General features: G+C 51.7%; 1 protein-coding gene across 1 annotated transcript in view; it reads left to right on the forward strand.

Annotated features, from left to right (window-relative positions):
* Positions 1 to 3,043: 3,043 nt before the first annotated feature.
* Positions 3,044 to 15,814, forward strand: part of PCGF3 (polycomb group ring finger 3) — a 59,638-nt gene continuing 46,867 nt past the window's right edge. Inside the window, exon 1 of the mRNA XM_012663695.1 lies at positions 3,044 to 3,245. The gene's annotated coding sequence lies outside the window, so the exon portion shown is untranslated. The remainder of the gene's footprint in view (positions 3,246 to 15,814) is intronic.

Below are 15,814 nucleotides of genomic sequence, written 5' to 3' on the forward strand. Positions count from 1 at the left end.
TTTCTATTTTTAGTAGAGACAGGGTCTTGCTCTTGCTCAGGCTGGTCTTGAACTCCTGACCTCAAGCAATTCTCCCACCTGTCTCCCAGAGTGCTAGGATTATAGGCATGAGCCACTGGGCCCGGCCTATAATTTTCTTTTTTAAACAGCTTTATTGAGACATAATTCACAAACCATGCAAGTCACCCATTTAAAGTGTACAATTCAATAGATTTTAATATATTCACAAATATGTACAACGACTATAGTCAATTCTAGAACATTTCATCACCCCAAAAAGAAACCCCATGTTCATTAGCAGGTCTCTCTCTATTTCCTCCAACCCCCCCAACCCATTACAACTAGTAATCTGATTTCTATCTCTATGGATTGGCCTATTATGGACATTTCATATAAATAGAATCACATAGTACTAATATACGGTCTTTTGTGACTGGCTTCCTTCACATAGCATAATGTTTTCAAGGTACACCTATGTTGTATGTAGCATATATTAACTAGTACTTCCTTTTTATTGCCAAACAATATTTTATTTTATGGATATACTACCTTTTATCTATTCATTCATCTGTTGATTGACCTTTGGGTTATTTCCACTTTGGGGCTATTATGAATATTTCAACTATGAATACGTGTACCAGTTTTTGTGGGCATGTTTGCTTTCAGATCTCTAGGTTCCATACCTAGGAGTGAAATTTCTCAATTCTATTCTATCGATTTATATGTCCTTTATGCCAGTACCACACTGTCTTGGTTACTGTAGCTTTGTAGTTAAGTTCTGAAATCAAGAAATGGGAATCTGCCAACTTTGTTCTTTTTATGGTTGTTTTGGCTATTTTGGGTACCTTGAATTTCCATATGAATTTTAGGATCTGCTTGTCAATTTCTGCAAAAATGCCAACTTTGATATGGATTGCATTGAGTGATCAGCTTGGGGAGTATTGACATTTTAACAATATTGTCTTTGCATCCATGAACGTGGGGTGTCTTTCCATTTATTTAGGTCCTCTTTAATCTCTTTTGATGATGTTTCATAATTTTTAGAATGTTAGTTTTGCATTCTTTTGTTACATTAATTTGCTTTTTAAAAAAAGTACATTTTATTTTTAGAGCAATTTTAGGTTTACGGAAAAATGGATCAGCTTTACTGAGGTATAAGTACACATATATAAAGTGTGCACTTTGCTGAGTTTGGATACATGCATACACCTGTGACCTTACACCAAGACAACACTTAATTTCCAACATCCCAGGCTTCTCCAGGCCTCTGTGACCTCCCCACTCTCAGGCTTTGGCTGTGAGTGAAGCCCCTGGAGGGTTTTGAGCAGACGAGGGACATGCCCTGAATAATGTTTTATGAGAGTCACTATTTTGTGTTGAAAATAGACTCAGGGCCCAGGGAAAGAAGCAGGGAAACCAGTTTGGAGGCTATTGGAAAACCCAGGGAGAGGTGATGGTTTGGACCAGGGTGAAGGTTGGGAGGCATGACTGACAGATTCTGATGAGTCAGCTGAGCTGCTTGGGCATGAGAGGAAGAAGGCCAGGAGGACCCAGGGTCCTGGTCTGCCTACTGGCAGACGGAAGCAGGGTCTGTGACGGACAGCAGACCTCCAGGAACCAGAAGCCTCCTAAAGACATCCCAACAAAATGTGGCTGAGCGGCAGGACACAGGAGCCTGGGGTTCGGGGTCGGGGCCTGGGGTATTGCTGGCGAGAAGAGGTCGCCTAGGAGAGCAGCTGGCAGCCTAGATGTTGGGGTGCGAGGGACCCGGGCCTGGATGAATTCTGGACTGCGGTTTCACCTGCAGTGCACGCTGGGTCTCCACCCTCCTGGGTCATTGTCCTGACATCGACCCTGGGGCCTCCACCCTCCTTCTGCCACAGTCTCCCACCTCCCCCCGACGCCGATGGGCAGAGGATCGGCCGCCCCACCCGGACCCACAAGCAGGCACCCCTCATTCCTCTCCAGCGTGGTCACCCTCCCCCCACACACACTGCACCGCCCATTTGCGCCACGCAAGCGGGAGGAGTTCCCACCCCAAAAGAAAGCCCTCTCTCACCCCCGCCGCCTTCAGCACAGCCCCGTTCTGTTGCTTCCCTGGGCAGCAAAACGCCTTGAAATGTCGTCTGTGGTCACATCTCCACGTTCTGCCCTCCTCCGGTGAATCCCCAACAACTCATCCACGTGGTGCGGGCCAAGGCCTTGTGGGATACGGCCCTTGTCAAGCCCCTCCCAGCTGCTGGCTCCTCCCCTCCCCTCGCCGGCCTCCCTCGCTCAGTCCTGGGGGTCCCCTGCCCAGTGGGTCTTTCCAGGCCCCGGACTTCTCCACGAGTGTGACAGCGGTGTCATCCCGTTGACCATTTACAGACATTACAAGCTAGACTCCCAAACTCACATTCCACTCCTGCACGCCCTGCCGCACCGCGCTCCACCAGGGCGTCTGACGGACCCAGCACCGAAGGTGCGCCCCAGCGCGCCCCCACTCCGCGCTGCCCTTCCAGTGTGCCCCTGCCGCCTCCCGCACCACGCCAGTTCCCCTCTTGCTTACATCGCACCCCCAGTGCAGCGCGGACCCCAAAGGGCGCGAACGCCACGGCCACGGCTGCTAGCTCCAGAGTGGACCCGCGCCCCTGCAGGCGCTCACCCGCCCCGCGGGACTCGTTCCTGGAAGGGCAGCAACGCAGGAGCCAGACGGCCCCGGGGAGCCACCCCAAGCTGGACTACCCAGGCTCGGGTCGGTCCCAGTCGGCCCCCGCGGCCCGGACCACGCCCAGGCCGCACGCTGTCTCCCTGCGTCCGCCCAAGCAGACCTCGTCCGCGCTCCCCACCCCGCGCCCTGCGCGACCCTCCGCTCAGCCCGGCCCCGTCTCTCCCCTGACCACGCCCTCCTGACCCCGCCCTGAAGACTCAGTCCCCCAACCCTCTCTCCTCGCCGTGTCCCTGGGCCTAGCCCTGCTCGGACGCGCCTGCGCCCTCTGACCACACCCAACCCCGCCCCGCCCTCCAGGCCCCGCCCCCGGCCCCGGCCGCCGGGTGGGAGCCGAGCCGCACAACGCGCATGCTCCAAGCGCGGCGCCCCCGACTTGGAGCTCGGCTCGGCTCGGGCATTTCCGCCTCTTTGTTTTAAACTCCGGACGGGTTTTTTTTCTCCTCCTCTTGGGGGGGACCCGGAGGGAGCGGCGCCCCCTCCCCCTCCCGGCGCGGCCCCCGCGTTCGCCCCGCTCGCCCGCAGCCCGAGACCGCAGGTCAGTGAGTCCTACCCGCCCGGCCTGGGCCCGCGGCGCCCGCTCCTCAGGCCGCGGCCTCGGCCCGTGTCCGGCCCGAAAGGCTCCGAACCCGGGGCCCGCGTCCCGGGCGTCCCCTTCGGCCTGGCCGGGGGAGCCCGGAACGGCTTGGCAGGCCCCTGGGAAGGCCGGACCCCGGGAGGGCTGGACCGTGGGAAGGGTCACCGAGGAGGTTCGGGACCCAGACCTGGCTGGACCTAGAAGGGGCTGGACCCTGGAAGGGCTGAATCCTGGAAAGGATCACCCAGGAGGGCCAGGACCCCAGACCGGGCAGGTCCCTGGGAGGGCTGGACCCCGGGAAGGGTCACCTAGGAAAGCCGAGACCCCACACCGTGCTGGACCCTGGGAGGGCCAGTCATCAAGGAGGGTCAGCCGCTGGGACTGGGCAGGACCCACAGAGTGTCAGGACCTCACGACAGGTCATCCAGGAGGGTCCAACCCCAGGACAGGTCACCAAGAATTGCTGGGACACCAGGAAGGGTCACCAAGGAGGGTTGGGCCTGTGCACCTCACAGGACCCAGAGAATGCCAGGAGTCCAGGTCACCTAGGAGGGTCCAGCCCTCGAAGCAGTCACTGAGGAGGATCCAACTTGAGACAGGTCACAGAGGAGGGCCAGGACACTGGGACCATCACTAAGGAGGGCCAGTCCGTGGGAAGGTTAGGACTCTAGGACAAGCCCACTGGGGAGGACTGGGACCCTGGGACAGTCCTTTGAGCACTTTTGGGACCCTGAGACATCCCCTCCTCCCCGGGAGGCTGGGACACTGAGACTGTACTGCAAGGAGGGCTCCAGGATGAACAGGACCCCAGATAGGTCACTTAGGGTGAGGATGCTGGGTCTGGACCCTGAAGAAGGCTAGGCTCTCATGGAGGACCCTGATAAGAGCTGAAGCTTCCAGACAGGTCCCAGGGAGAGCTGGGACTCCTGAACAAGTCACTGAGAAGCATGTAGACCCCAGGACTAGACTTAAGGGGTGCTGGAGCCCTGGGGTGGGATCCAGAGGTGCCCTGAATCTGCCCTCCCCCTCAACTGGACCCACCTCCTATGAAGGCACAGGCATCTGGGATCCTGGTCACTGAGCCCAACGGGTTCAAAACACTCTTTCCATGAGGCCTCTGAGCACCTTAATGTCATAAGTTTCTGGGCCAACCCCACAGACCTTCAGACCTTTGGCAGGTACTGCCTTGGTTGGCACCTGGGGGCTCATCCTTCCAGCTCCAGGAATTCAAGGGTTTTAAGGGATTCCCAGTGCACACTGGCTCTACCCCTCAGGCTAGCACTGTGCCCACTCCCCTCCTTTCAGCCCCTCCTCCAGGGCTGCTGTCCTCTCCTTGCCTTGGCCCTGTGGCCAGTGGCCAGCATCTTCAGCCCCTCCTCTCCCTGCTCAAGGTTGCATGAGTGCACCCTCCATCCTGAATGTAGAAGTGTTTTCAGTGTCCAGGAGATCCCAAGAGCTGGCAGGAGAAGGAATCTAAACTGGGAGTGTGGGCACTTCAAGTGTTTTGGGGACATTTGGCCCAGGGCGGCAAAGTCAGAGCAGGCAATGGTGCACCTTCTCAACTCCAGGAAAGGAAGGTGTTAAAGGATACTGGGGGTGGGAGGTGTCTTTGTTTCTCTGAAACCTTTGAATCAGCCTTTCATCTGGAACTTGTCAGTGTTTTCATTTGGAAGTGGTCATGAAAAAGCAAGGTGCAGTGTTTATGCTGCATGAGGCATTGAGGAGCTGGTGATATCTGCTGCTCTGTCACTAGGGAAGGGCTCCAGAGTGTGCCCAGAGACCTTGTCTGGTGTGTTTCCAGAGCATGTGAGTCCAGCTCCCTAACTGGCCGCCGGGCCGTCAGCGAGCAGTACGTGTCTGTGGGAAGAATGAGTGACGCATGAGCAAGTGGATGGAAGTGGGATACACGTGTAGAAGGATCAGGTGGGGTCAGGCTTGCAAACTCATCCAGAAGTTGGGCAGTAGGAGGAGGGTAAATCTGAAACTCTGAGCTGTGCGGACTCCCAAGAGATGCTCAAATTGGTTAGCTCAGTATTTCCTTTTGGGCCACAACTTTACGTCTTGGTAACTTAGGAGAAAACCACTTTAGGTTTTCAGTTTAACATTTCAAAGAATGGAGTATCAACCAAATTGTGTCCCTGAATGGTCTAGCTTAGAAACTTTTATTTGCCAAATACAACCACACTTGGGACCTTTTTACTCAACACTTACTTCGGATTTGTTCTTTTGACATATCCTTTACTATTTCTAAAACTTACTTTGCTTTGTGAAATTTTGTAAAAGACTTGCAAAACTGAATATTCATGTTCAGTTAGGTTCTTTATTTTCCTATTGTTGCATTTTTAAAGCTGTGATAGTGCTGAGTGTGTTATTTGTATATTGCTGTGTAACAAATTACCCCAAAACTTAGTGCCTTAAAGCAACAATCAGTTATTATCTTATAGTTTCTGTGGCTCAGCGGGGTCCTTTTGCTCAGGTTCTTACAGCTGGGGCTGTGTCTCATCTGGAGGCTCAACCCGGGGAGTGGGGGGGGGGACCTGCATCCTGGCTGCAGACGTCATTTCCTTTCTCTGTGAGCCTCTCTGTGGGCAGCCCAGCAGGAGACAGCGACAGAGCAAGAGGAACAGGAAGGAAGTCATAGGCTTCATGACCTCATCTTGTAAGTGACATTCTGTCACTTCTGCCAAATTCTCTGTCAGAAGTGAGTCACTAGGCCCCATGCACACTTGTGGGAAAAGGATCCCACAGGGTGAGCACACCAGGCAGCAGTGGGGTCGCCGGGGTCTTGGTAAAGCTGCCCAGCACTGTAGTATTATGAACATTTGTAGTATTATGTAGTATCATGAGAGCCTGGCATTTGTCAGGTTTTGGGTAGTATAGGGCCTATGCCCGAGAAACATCCGGCAAGTAGACAGCAGTTGTATGTATAGCAGCATGTGAAACGTGAGGCTGTAACAGTCCAGCTTCTCTGGTTGGTGTAAGCCCGTCTGTCGTCATTGCTACGATTGAGATTTTCGTGATTCATGGACCCCTACACATGAGGCAGACAAATTACGAATGGGATTCTTAGGAATGACCTTGTAATTTAAAATACCGGGAGCCAGCCATGACGCCCCCCACGTCAGACCACAGGGTGTGTGTCAGTGGTGTCAGATTCTTTGATAGCTTCAAGTGCAAGGATCTTAGCTGCTCCCAGAGTCTCATCATTTTATTCTTGCCAGTGATTTTGCTCCAGGAATTACAAACCAACCTTTGTAAGTTTTTCTTAACCATTTGAATATGTGAGACAAATATCTTTACCTGTTACTTTGGACCTTGTGCACTTGTTACTTGCTTTTTCTTCAAAATGCTGTGTAAGATGTGAGATCCTGAAACTCGTTGGATATTTGTCCCTCGTGAGGACCTGCTGCTAGCAGAACTCCTACTCCCCGGCCTCCACTTCAGGGGGCCTGGACCCCGACGCCTCCTCTGACTCTGGCCTGGGGTTAGCACAGGGCTGTGATGGGTGCCCATCCTAGGCAGGACCCCATTGCTGCTGGGGTAAGGTGGGGCCTTGGCCGTTGGCTGGAATTGTCTGTTTGGATTGTTTCATTTGGATTGTAAAACAAGGTTTGTTTTGGTCTGTATTATCACTTTCACATTTATTAAGTGGCACAATTTGTTATTTCATTTGCAGCCTTATTTGGTTAAAGATTAGAATCAACTTTAAAGTTAAAAATGTAATTTTTCTTTTACTGTTGAGCTGTGGTAAGGTTTAGGGACAGTTTCCTACTGTTTGTCTATTTTTTTAATTATCCTTATGATATTTGCTATCAATGTTGCAAAAATGCTGCACAATTCATTGCGCTTCAAAAATTGGAACTATTATTCCTTTTTCTTTTTGTTTAGAGACAGGGTCTCATTCTGTCATCCAGGCTGCAGTGCGGTGGCATAGTCATAGCTCAGTGCAACCTCAAACTCCTGGGCTCAAACGATCCTCCTGCCTCAGTCTCCCAAGTAGCAGTGACTACAGGCATGCTAACACATCTGGCTAGTTTTTCTGTTTTTTTGTAGAGATGGGGGTCTTGCTATGTTGCTCAGGCTGGTCTTGAACTCCTGGCCTCAAGCCATCCTTCCCCCTTGGCCTCCCAAAGTGCTGGGATTGCAGCAGGCATGAACCCCTGTGCCTGGCCTATTATTCCTTAATTCCGTAAGTTGATAGTTTTATGATTAAATTTTAAAAATGTGAGGCCTTTAAAAATAATAACAAAACTACGGTCGGATCTACCAAAATTAGAAAACATTAGCTGGGTGTGGTGGTGTGCGCTTGTAGTCCGAGCTACTCAGGAGACTGAGGCAGGAGGATTGCTTGAGCCCAGGAGTTTAAGGACGCTGTGAGCTAGGCTGATGCCACTATATCCTATCTGGGGCAACAGCGAGACTCTACCTCAAAAACAAAAACAAAAAAATTATCTTTCCTGATCTTTGACATTTCTCCCTACACATATGAATTATACAAAAGGCAAAATGACAAAGAACAGTAACAAATGTTGTCGAGATGCATTTTTGTAGAATTATCCACTAACTTAAGCAAAACTCCCATGGATAGACACTTACACTTACTAGAAAGTATAGTCCTATCAACCCATTGTTTGGTTGATTTGCTTTTTTGAAGAGAACCTCTAATATTTAGGTACATTTAGAGAGTAGAAGTTAATTGGATTTTTTTTGCAAATTCATTGTTATTTGTTGGACTTTGCTGCATTAACAGCAAATTCCAGATATTCAGTAAGAAATGCAAACAGTGGAAATCTGTGCACAGACCTCCTTGAAGCCCTCCGGTAACCCATGGGTCTCATGGGCCTGGGCCCTGTGGGTCTCAGGGGGCCTGTGAGTCCTGCGTGGGTCTTGGGGGACTGTTGGTCCTGCATGGATCTCGGGGGGACCCGTGGATCTGGAGTAGCCCGTGGGTCCTGCATGGGTCTCGGGGGACCCTTGGGTCCTGCATGGGTCTGGGGAGGCCACGGGTCCTGTGTGGGTCTTGGGGGGGCCCATGGGTCTCGGGGGGGCTGTAGGTCTTGTGCGTGGGTCTTGGGGGGCTGTGGGTCCTGCATGGTTCTTCCTGGGCCCTGTGCATTTTGTGGAAGCCTATGGGGGCTGTGGGGGCCTGTGACTCCTCTCTGGGTTTTGCCAGGAGCTCCATCTCCTGGTTCTTAATTAGGGCCTGGCTAGGTGCTCAGCAGCCAGTAACTGAAAGCTCATCTTTGCTGATGTCTTTTGCTGCCCTGTTCTGAAGTGTCGTACATATTAACTTGTTTGATTCTTAAAGCCACCCCAGGATTGCTCTCTCATCATCCCTCTTTGCCTGACAGGGAAATGGAGAAACAGGGCACAGTCACATTTAGAAAGTAAGAGGCAGGGGTGGGTTAGCCTTTCTTCTTTCTTTTTTTTTATTTCAAATTACTTTATTTTACTTTTTTATCCACATTTTTATTAAGAAAAAAATCACAATAGAGAAAAACTGAAAGAATTATACAATGAGCATCTGCTACGGTCTGAATGTTTTTGTCTCCCTAGAATTCATACCTTGGAACCGTAACCCCCAAGATGAAGGTAGTGGGAGGTGGCACCTTTGGGAGACTGCCCTGATGACTGGGATTAGTGCCCTTGTAAAAGAAGCACCAGAGAGCTCCCTCACCCCTTCTGCCCTGCGAGGACACAGTGAGAGGGTGCCATCTGTGAGGAAACGGGACCTCAACAGACCCCCAAACTGCCAGCACCTTGATGTTGGATTCCCCAGACTGCAGAACTGAGAAATAAATTATGTAGTTTATAAACCACCCAGTTAAAGGTATTTCTTTTACAGCAGCCCAAACAGACTAGGAAGGCACCCTTGTGCCCTCTCCCAGATCCACGCTTTCTTGTTTTGCCGTATTTGCTTCATCTCTCTCTCCCTAAATACCTATTTACTGTCACTGAATCATCTGAGAGTAGTTGCAGACTGGGCGATGCCCTTAGGTAATTTAGAGCATGCCCCCTAAGAATGAGGATGGTCCCCCACACAGCTGCACTCCCATGTGACACCTGAAAAGTGCGCACTTACCTCACCTTAGCTCGTTTCCAGGCTGTTTTCAGTCCCCTCGAGAACGTATCCCTGTTTTCCTTGAACTAGAGACAGTGCAGTCCTGGCGTTGCCTTATAAGTCACGTTCTTCCTGACGATACTTAGCCAGGTCTTGGCCTCCTATTGAAGGTCACAACCCCCAGACTACACAGGTCCCTATGGCATTACTGAGGAGGTAACACTGAGAAAAGGTTTGATGGGGGTGAGGGAGGGACAGTTCTGGGCAGAGAGTATAGTAAGTGTAAAAGCGTAGATGCTAGGCCTTAGAATGTTCTAGAGCTAGTAAGGGGTCCATGTGGCAAGAGCAGAGTGAGGGATATGACAAGGTGATGGCAGGGCCTGGTTGCCTGGGAATTTGATGGACATGAGAAGGTTTGGCTTCTGAGACTTTCATGTCTGCTCAGATTTGTCTTTTCAGGGACCCCTCTGGGTGCTGTGTCGAGAGGTTAAGTGAGGCCCAGCAGAGCATAGTCGAATGGAGTCAGCCCGAGGGTATGGGTGCCAGGTATCCTTCAAGGTATAGCCAGCCTGATTTCTTAGAGGGACCCGGCATGAGGGAGGAGTAGGAGACCCTGAGGTGCCTAGGGCCACCGTTCCTGGAGGTGAGGAGGTGGTCAGAGGAGCAGGCTTGGTCAGAAAGTCCAGATGCAAATGCCTGGCTGTCCAACCAACACGTAGGTAGTTGGATGTCTAAATTTGGAGTTCAAGGGAGTGTTGAGCTGGGGGTATGTGGAGGGGAAAATGTGGAGTGGGAGACCAGATGGGATTGCCCAGGGGACAAGGGACTTGGGACAAGATTGTCAAAGTTCCCACTGGTCACCCTGGTGTCCCTTGGTCACTAGAGCACCTGCAGGTGTGCGGGGTCTGAATGTGGTGGGCGTTTCTGGTGGAGAAGCTTTGAGGCTGGTTGTCACACTTACCCAGGGTCTCACCTTAGTGACTATATCTCAGGTCACCAAGTTATACCCAGATATTTGTATAAACACTTAATTTAAGAAATGAAAGTTGCAGCCAGGTGCGGTGGCTCACGCCTATAATCTTAGCACTCTGGGAGGCCGAGGCGGGAGGATCACTTGAGCTCAGGAGTTCGAGATCAGCCTGAGCAAGAGCGAGACCCCATCTCTACTAAAAATAGAAAAATTAGCTGGGCGTTGTGGTGTGCACCTGTAATCCCAGCTACTTGGGAGGCTGAGGCAGGAGGATCGCTTGAGCCCGGGAGTTTGAGGTTGCTGTGAGCTAGGCTGACGCCATGGCACTCTCCTCAGGGCAATGGAGTGAGACTCTGTATCAAAAAAAAAGGAAGAAATGAAAGTTGGGCAGAAGCTCATCAGTACAGCATCTCTGATCTTGGCCCCTTCAGTGTGAGTTGCCACCTGTTTGTTCCTTCGGCTCTTGTCTGTTGGCTCCTCCATTGCCGGGTGCTGGGACAGGGCTGGCTCTGGCTGGCGGCAGGAGGCCTGCTGAGCAGTGAGCCTGAGCAAAGGTGGGAGGTAGGGGCAGCCTGAGGGAGCCCCCAGGGCCATTTCAGAGCTTAGTGGGGCACTGCTGGTGTGGGGGACGTGGGGGATGGCTTTGCTGGCCGGGAGTCGGGGGAGAGGCTGCAGTGGGGGTTCTTACTGTCTTTGGGTCATGAACCCTTTTGAGAATTAAATTCAAAGCACTGTTATGTTGTTATTTCATTGTTTTTCATTTTCCTAAAAAAACTTTCACGGTGACACGTCTGTGTTGAAAACCATTTAAAGTTTCTTTTTCCTTTTAACTTGACTTAGTTTTAGTGTCCCCGCTGGGAAAAGCAGGGGCATTCATGATGTGGTTCTGTATCTACACAAGATTGGTGAGGGTCCTCAGTGCCTGGGCCACCATCCCGCCAGGCCTGGCTGTTGGGCCGTGAGTGGGTCTGCACCTGTCCCTCCCTGACTGCCGCGTGCGGGCCCTAGCGTGTCGTGTGTCATCAGCGCAGCAGGCCGTGCTGCAGCTGTTGGCGAATCTGCTGAGCAGCCGCTGTGGCTGGTGCTGGGTTCCATCAGCGAACAGACGAGCGAGGAGTTTACGTTGTGGGAGAGGCGGTGCCCGTGAGAGTTTAGTGGGTGCTCGGTGCTGAGGAAGAGCTTCGAGGGGCAGGAGGGCAGAGGTGGTCCAGGCGGGAGGTCTTGGGTCGGGGTCGGCCATGTGGAAAGGCCACAGTGGGCCAGGTAGAGAGAAAGGGATCAAGGTGCAGAGTCGCCTGCCTAGGCTTTGTCCCTGCACTGTCACCATGATGGGTGCCAGCCATAGAGAAAGGACCCCAGCCGGGCTCTTCTAGTTGGCAGAGGGGTGTGGGGGCTGTTACATAGGGGAGAGGTGATCGGAATGTGGGTGTCGTCCTTGATCGTAGCTGAGGTGTCACAGACTATGTCTGTGACAAGAGGGTGTTGGTGGGGACATGGAGCTAATTTCAGGAGTTTGGTAATTTTTGTGTGAAAATGAGTAAGACTAGGTTTTGCAGAGTACTTGAATAAAGGTGGAAATATCTCTAGTTTGTTGTTTGGGCAGTACGTACTTCCGGAGCAGCAGCTCTGGTGTGATGTCCAGCAGTGAGGATGTGGACCCTGCCCTGCTGCCAGAGCATGCTGGCAGTGACGGAGGTACACTGAATGCAGCACACGTACACACACGTGTGTGACACAGGGTGGAGAAGTTTCTGGAACATGCCCTTGAGGAGTAGGAGGATGATGGTGTTCGGAGTGAGGGATGGGCTTTGCACCCCCAGGGAAGGAGGGACCAAGGATCTTTAAAAGTGAGACTAAGTGTAGTTTTGTGGGCGTGGCCGGGAAAGACAGCGAGTCCAGACAGTGTTGGGGCCACCTGCAGGGGAATCAGGCTTCGGTCACTTCTCCCGGGTCATGTTGCAGGGAAGTGTCCTGAGATGGGCTTTTTAGGGCCAATTCCATAGACTATCTGCAGAGGCTGCTGGCAGGGGAACGTGGGGGACCCACGACCAGACCAGGAGTAGCCGAGACCCAGGTGGGCAGGGCTGGGGTGGCACAGGGGTCCAGTGCGCATGGAGAAGAGGGGCCTTGGTCGAGGGGTTGGGGGCATGACATCCCAGGTGTGGCGCATTTCTGGTTTGTGACGTGTTGGGGTCCCCTGGTGTCCCAGGTTGAGTGATTTGCCAGAAGGACTTGTAGTCACGGCCACAGTTTGTTCCAGGAAAAGGACATAGCACAGGCAGCAGAGGGAAGAGGCAGTGCAGGGGAGCCAGGTGCAGTTTCAGGGTCCTCCTGAGGGGGTCCCCCAGACATACGTCGTTTCCCAGCAGCAAGCTGTGAGGTCCGTGAGGGTGCCATCTGCAGGGGACTCCGGGGCCCTCGAGGCAGGGCCCCTAGGCAGCTCTGCCAGCACGCAGTAGACTCCAGACCCCAAGAGGAAGCAGCGTCAGTTTGTGAGGCACCGAGGTGTAGCGAGCTGCTGTTCATCAGGGAACATTCCGGTCCATTAGGGAACTTACACCAGCCAAGGGCCAACCTGCAGGCCCTCGAGGATGGACAGTTGTCAGCCACAGGAGGCATGGAGCCGTGGGTGGGTGAAGGGCGTCATAGCTGGAATCTGTGACGCTCCCGGATGCCAGGCAGTGAGTACAGAGGCGGGATTGGCTGCAGGAGACAGGGGCGTGACGGCTCTCCAGCACGGCTAACATTCAGCTCCGCAGCCACACAGGCCCTGGGCCGAGGGCTCAGTCAGCTTGTGCCCACCGCGATGGACAGCACAGACAGAGCACTGTGGGGGACAGCACTGTATGCATGGCTATGCAGAAGGCGGAGCCCCCGTGGCTCCGGCTTGGGGTGGGGGCAGTGGCTGCCACACAGTTCGAGGTGTGTTACTGGTTTATTTACTTTGTAAGATGTTCCATTATTTTTTGGTTTTATGTTTTTTTTAGAAATTACTCTTTTAGTGTAGATAAAACTTAAATTTATATCAGTACATCTACATAATTATGTACAGTGAAAAACTTCTCTGAGCTGCTTGGGAGCCAGAGTGCGCTCAGACAGGCATTTAGCGCTGCAGATCCGGTTGGAATCCGGTTGGTGATACTCCAGCTCTGACACCGGTGGTCATTTTCTCTGATGTTTAGGCTACAAGAGAGGATGCTTCGGTGATGTATTTTAATGAGGACAGCATCTTGTCAAATATGGTTTTCAATTACTATCTTTCAGCTTCTGAGGCTGCGTTAGACATGGTTTGTTGTTACAGATACGTGAGACAAGACAAGCTTATTATTGGAAATTTAATTTCCCAGTTTTAAAATTTTTATTTAAATTTCTGCATATTTAGTCCTTCAGTGCAAATAAGCTAACAAAAAAATAAGTAAATGAAATAAATTTCTGCATATTAGGAAATTTTGATAAATTAAGACTCAGTGAAAAGGTGTCAGCTTGACTTGGGGGGTGGAACCTCTCAGGTGGAGGCTGCAGGAAGGGGGCAGCAGCCAACCCTCTGGCCACCCAGGAGTCTCAGGTCCCCTGTGACCAACCAGCCGACCACTGGGTCATGGTGGGAGCTCATGTGCTTGTGCATGATGAGGGAGCAGGAGATGAACTCTGCTCTCCCTAACCCACCGGAAACCAGAGGTCCCCCTTCCTCCTGTCCATCCACGCGTGCCAGGGCGTATGCATCTCCTAGGACACACCACACGGCACTAATCCTACAGCAGGTGAGGACAGCCAGTTACTGGGTGGTCCAGCCTCAGAATCCTGCCAGCCTCCCGCAGAGCCTCCTCAGGCCACACAGCTCTCTGCTGGTGCCTCTTGGGCTCCAGTCTGTAGCCATTCACCGTTTGCTCTGTGGCTCAGAGTTAACCTCCACGTCGCCTACCTGATCCTGAGCCATCCTCACGGTTGACTGTGGCCATGATGTATCCTCAGGACATAAACACCAGAACGTGCAGTGAGGCAGACAGGTTAAGCATGCCATCAGCAGGAGGTGTCCGAGGGAGTCCAGGGTTGCTGCGCAACTCAGGGGGCCAGAGCTTCAAAGAATGGGTATGGGGCAGGGGCTGGCGGGTGTGAGCAGTCACGAGGTGCCACCAGGGTAGAGCCACCAGTGGTGCTGAAGTGCCGCCACCTCACTGGTGCTTGTGTTGCTGGGCTCAGTGCTTGTTAAGCGTAGTGGGCCAGTAACTGTCGCATCGGGTTGTTGTTTTCTTTTTAATTTTTATCTATTTATTTATTTTTTTATTTCAGAATATTACAGGGGTACAAACATTTTGGTTAAATGATCATCCAGTTTTTTGTTTTTTTTTTTTTTTGAGACAGAATCTCACTCTGTTGCCCTGGCTAGAGTGCCATGGCATCAGCCTAGCTCACAGCAACCTCAAACTCCTGGGCTCAAGCAATCCTCCTGCCTCAGCCTCCCGAGCAGCTGGGACTACAGGCATGTGCCACCATGCCCGGCTAATTTTTTCGATATATTTTTAGTTGTCCAGCCAATTTCTTTCTATTTTTTTAGTAGAGACGGGGGTCTCGCTCTTGCTCAGGCTGATCTTAAACTCCTGAGCTCAAACAATCCACCCACCTCGGCCTCCCAGAGTGCTAGGATTACAGGCGTGAGCCACCACGCCTGGCCGATCATCTGGTTTTTAATTTGCATTTCCCAGTTTACTAATAATGTTGAGCATTTTAAAATATGCTTATTTGGAGTTTCTCTTTCATGAAGCTCTTTTTATTGTCTAGAGCAGGAGTTGGCAAACTTTCTGTGAAAGATCCCGTAGTAAGTATCTTATTCCGTGCCCAGACTGCCCTACCCTAAAGCGTAGACAGCACATAATACTGTTCACGGAGCCAGGTAGCACCAGCTTGGCCCCAGGCCTGGTTGGCCAAACCCTTGTCTAGGTTGTCCTCTCAGATGTGTTGTAGGTATTTTCTTCCAGTCTGTGGTTTTTGTCACTCTGGTGTTTTGTTTTTTTGAGACAGTCTCGCTCTGTCAGCCTGGCTAGAGTGCAGTGATGTCATCAGAGCTCACTGCAACCTCAGACTCCTGGGCTCAAGCAGTGCTCCTGCCTCAGCCTCCCAGAGTGCTAGGATTACAGGCATGAGCCACTGCGCCTGGCCTCTCTCTGGTGTTTTTTGATAAATCAGTGTACTTGTTTTTAATTAAGTTGATTTTATTAGTCATTTCCTTCATGGTTAGTACTTTTGATTTTCTGTTTCATAAATCTTTTCCCCACCCAAGATCATGAAGATGTTCCCCTTGGTATATTCTGAGGTGTAACCTGTGCCTCTCGAGTCCAGTCTCTGTCCCACCCTCCACCGACCCCCACGCGCTGGTAACAGGGTGGGGATGGGGCCTGTGACAAGATAGGAGTTTGGGGTTTTTTCCAATTTCACCACTAGGGGTAGTGTTTGTTGTCTTTTTTTAAACTGTAAGATACACTTTTTGTTAAGGTATAGTTT

Source organism: Propithecus coquereli, unplaced genomic scaffold (assembly GCF_000956105.1).
Source record: "Propithecus coquereli isolate 6110/MARCELLA unplaced genomic scaffold, Pcoq_1.0 Scaffold821, whole genome shotgun sequence".
NCBI classification, from domain to species: domain Eukaryota; kingdom Metazoa; phylum Chordata; class Mammalia; order Primates; family Indriidae; genus Propithecus; species Propithecus coquereli.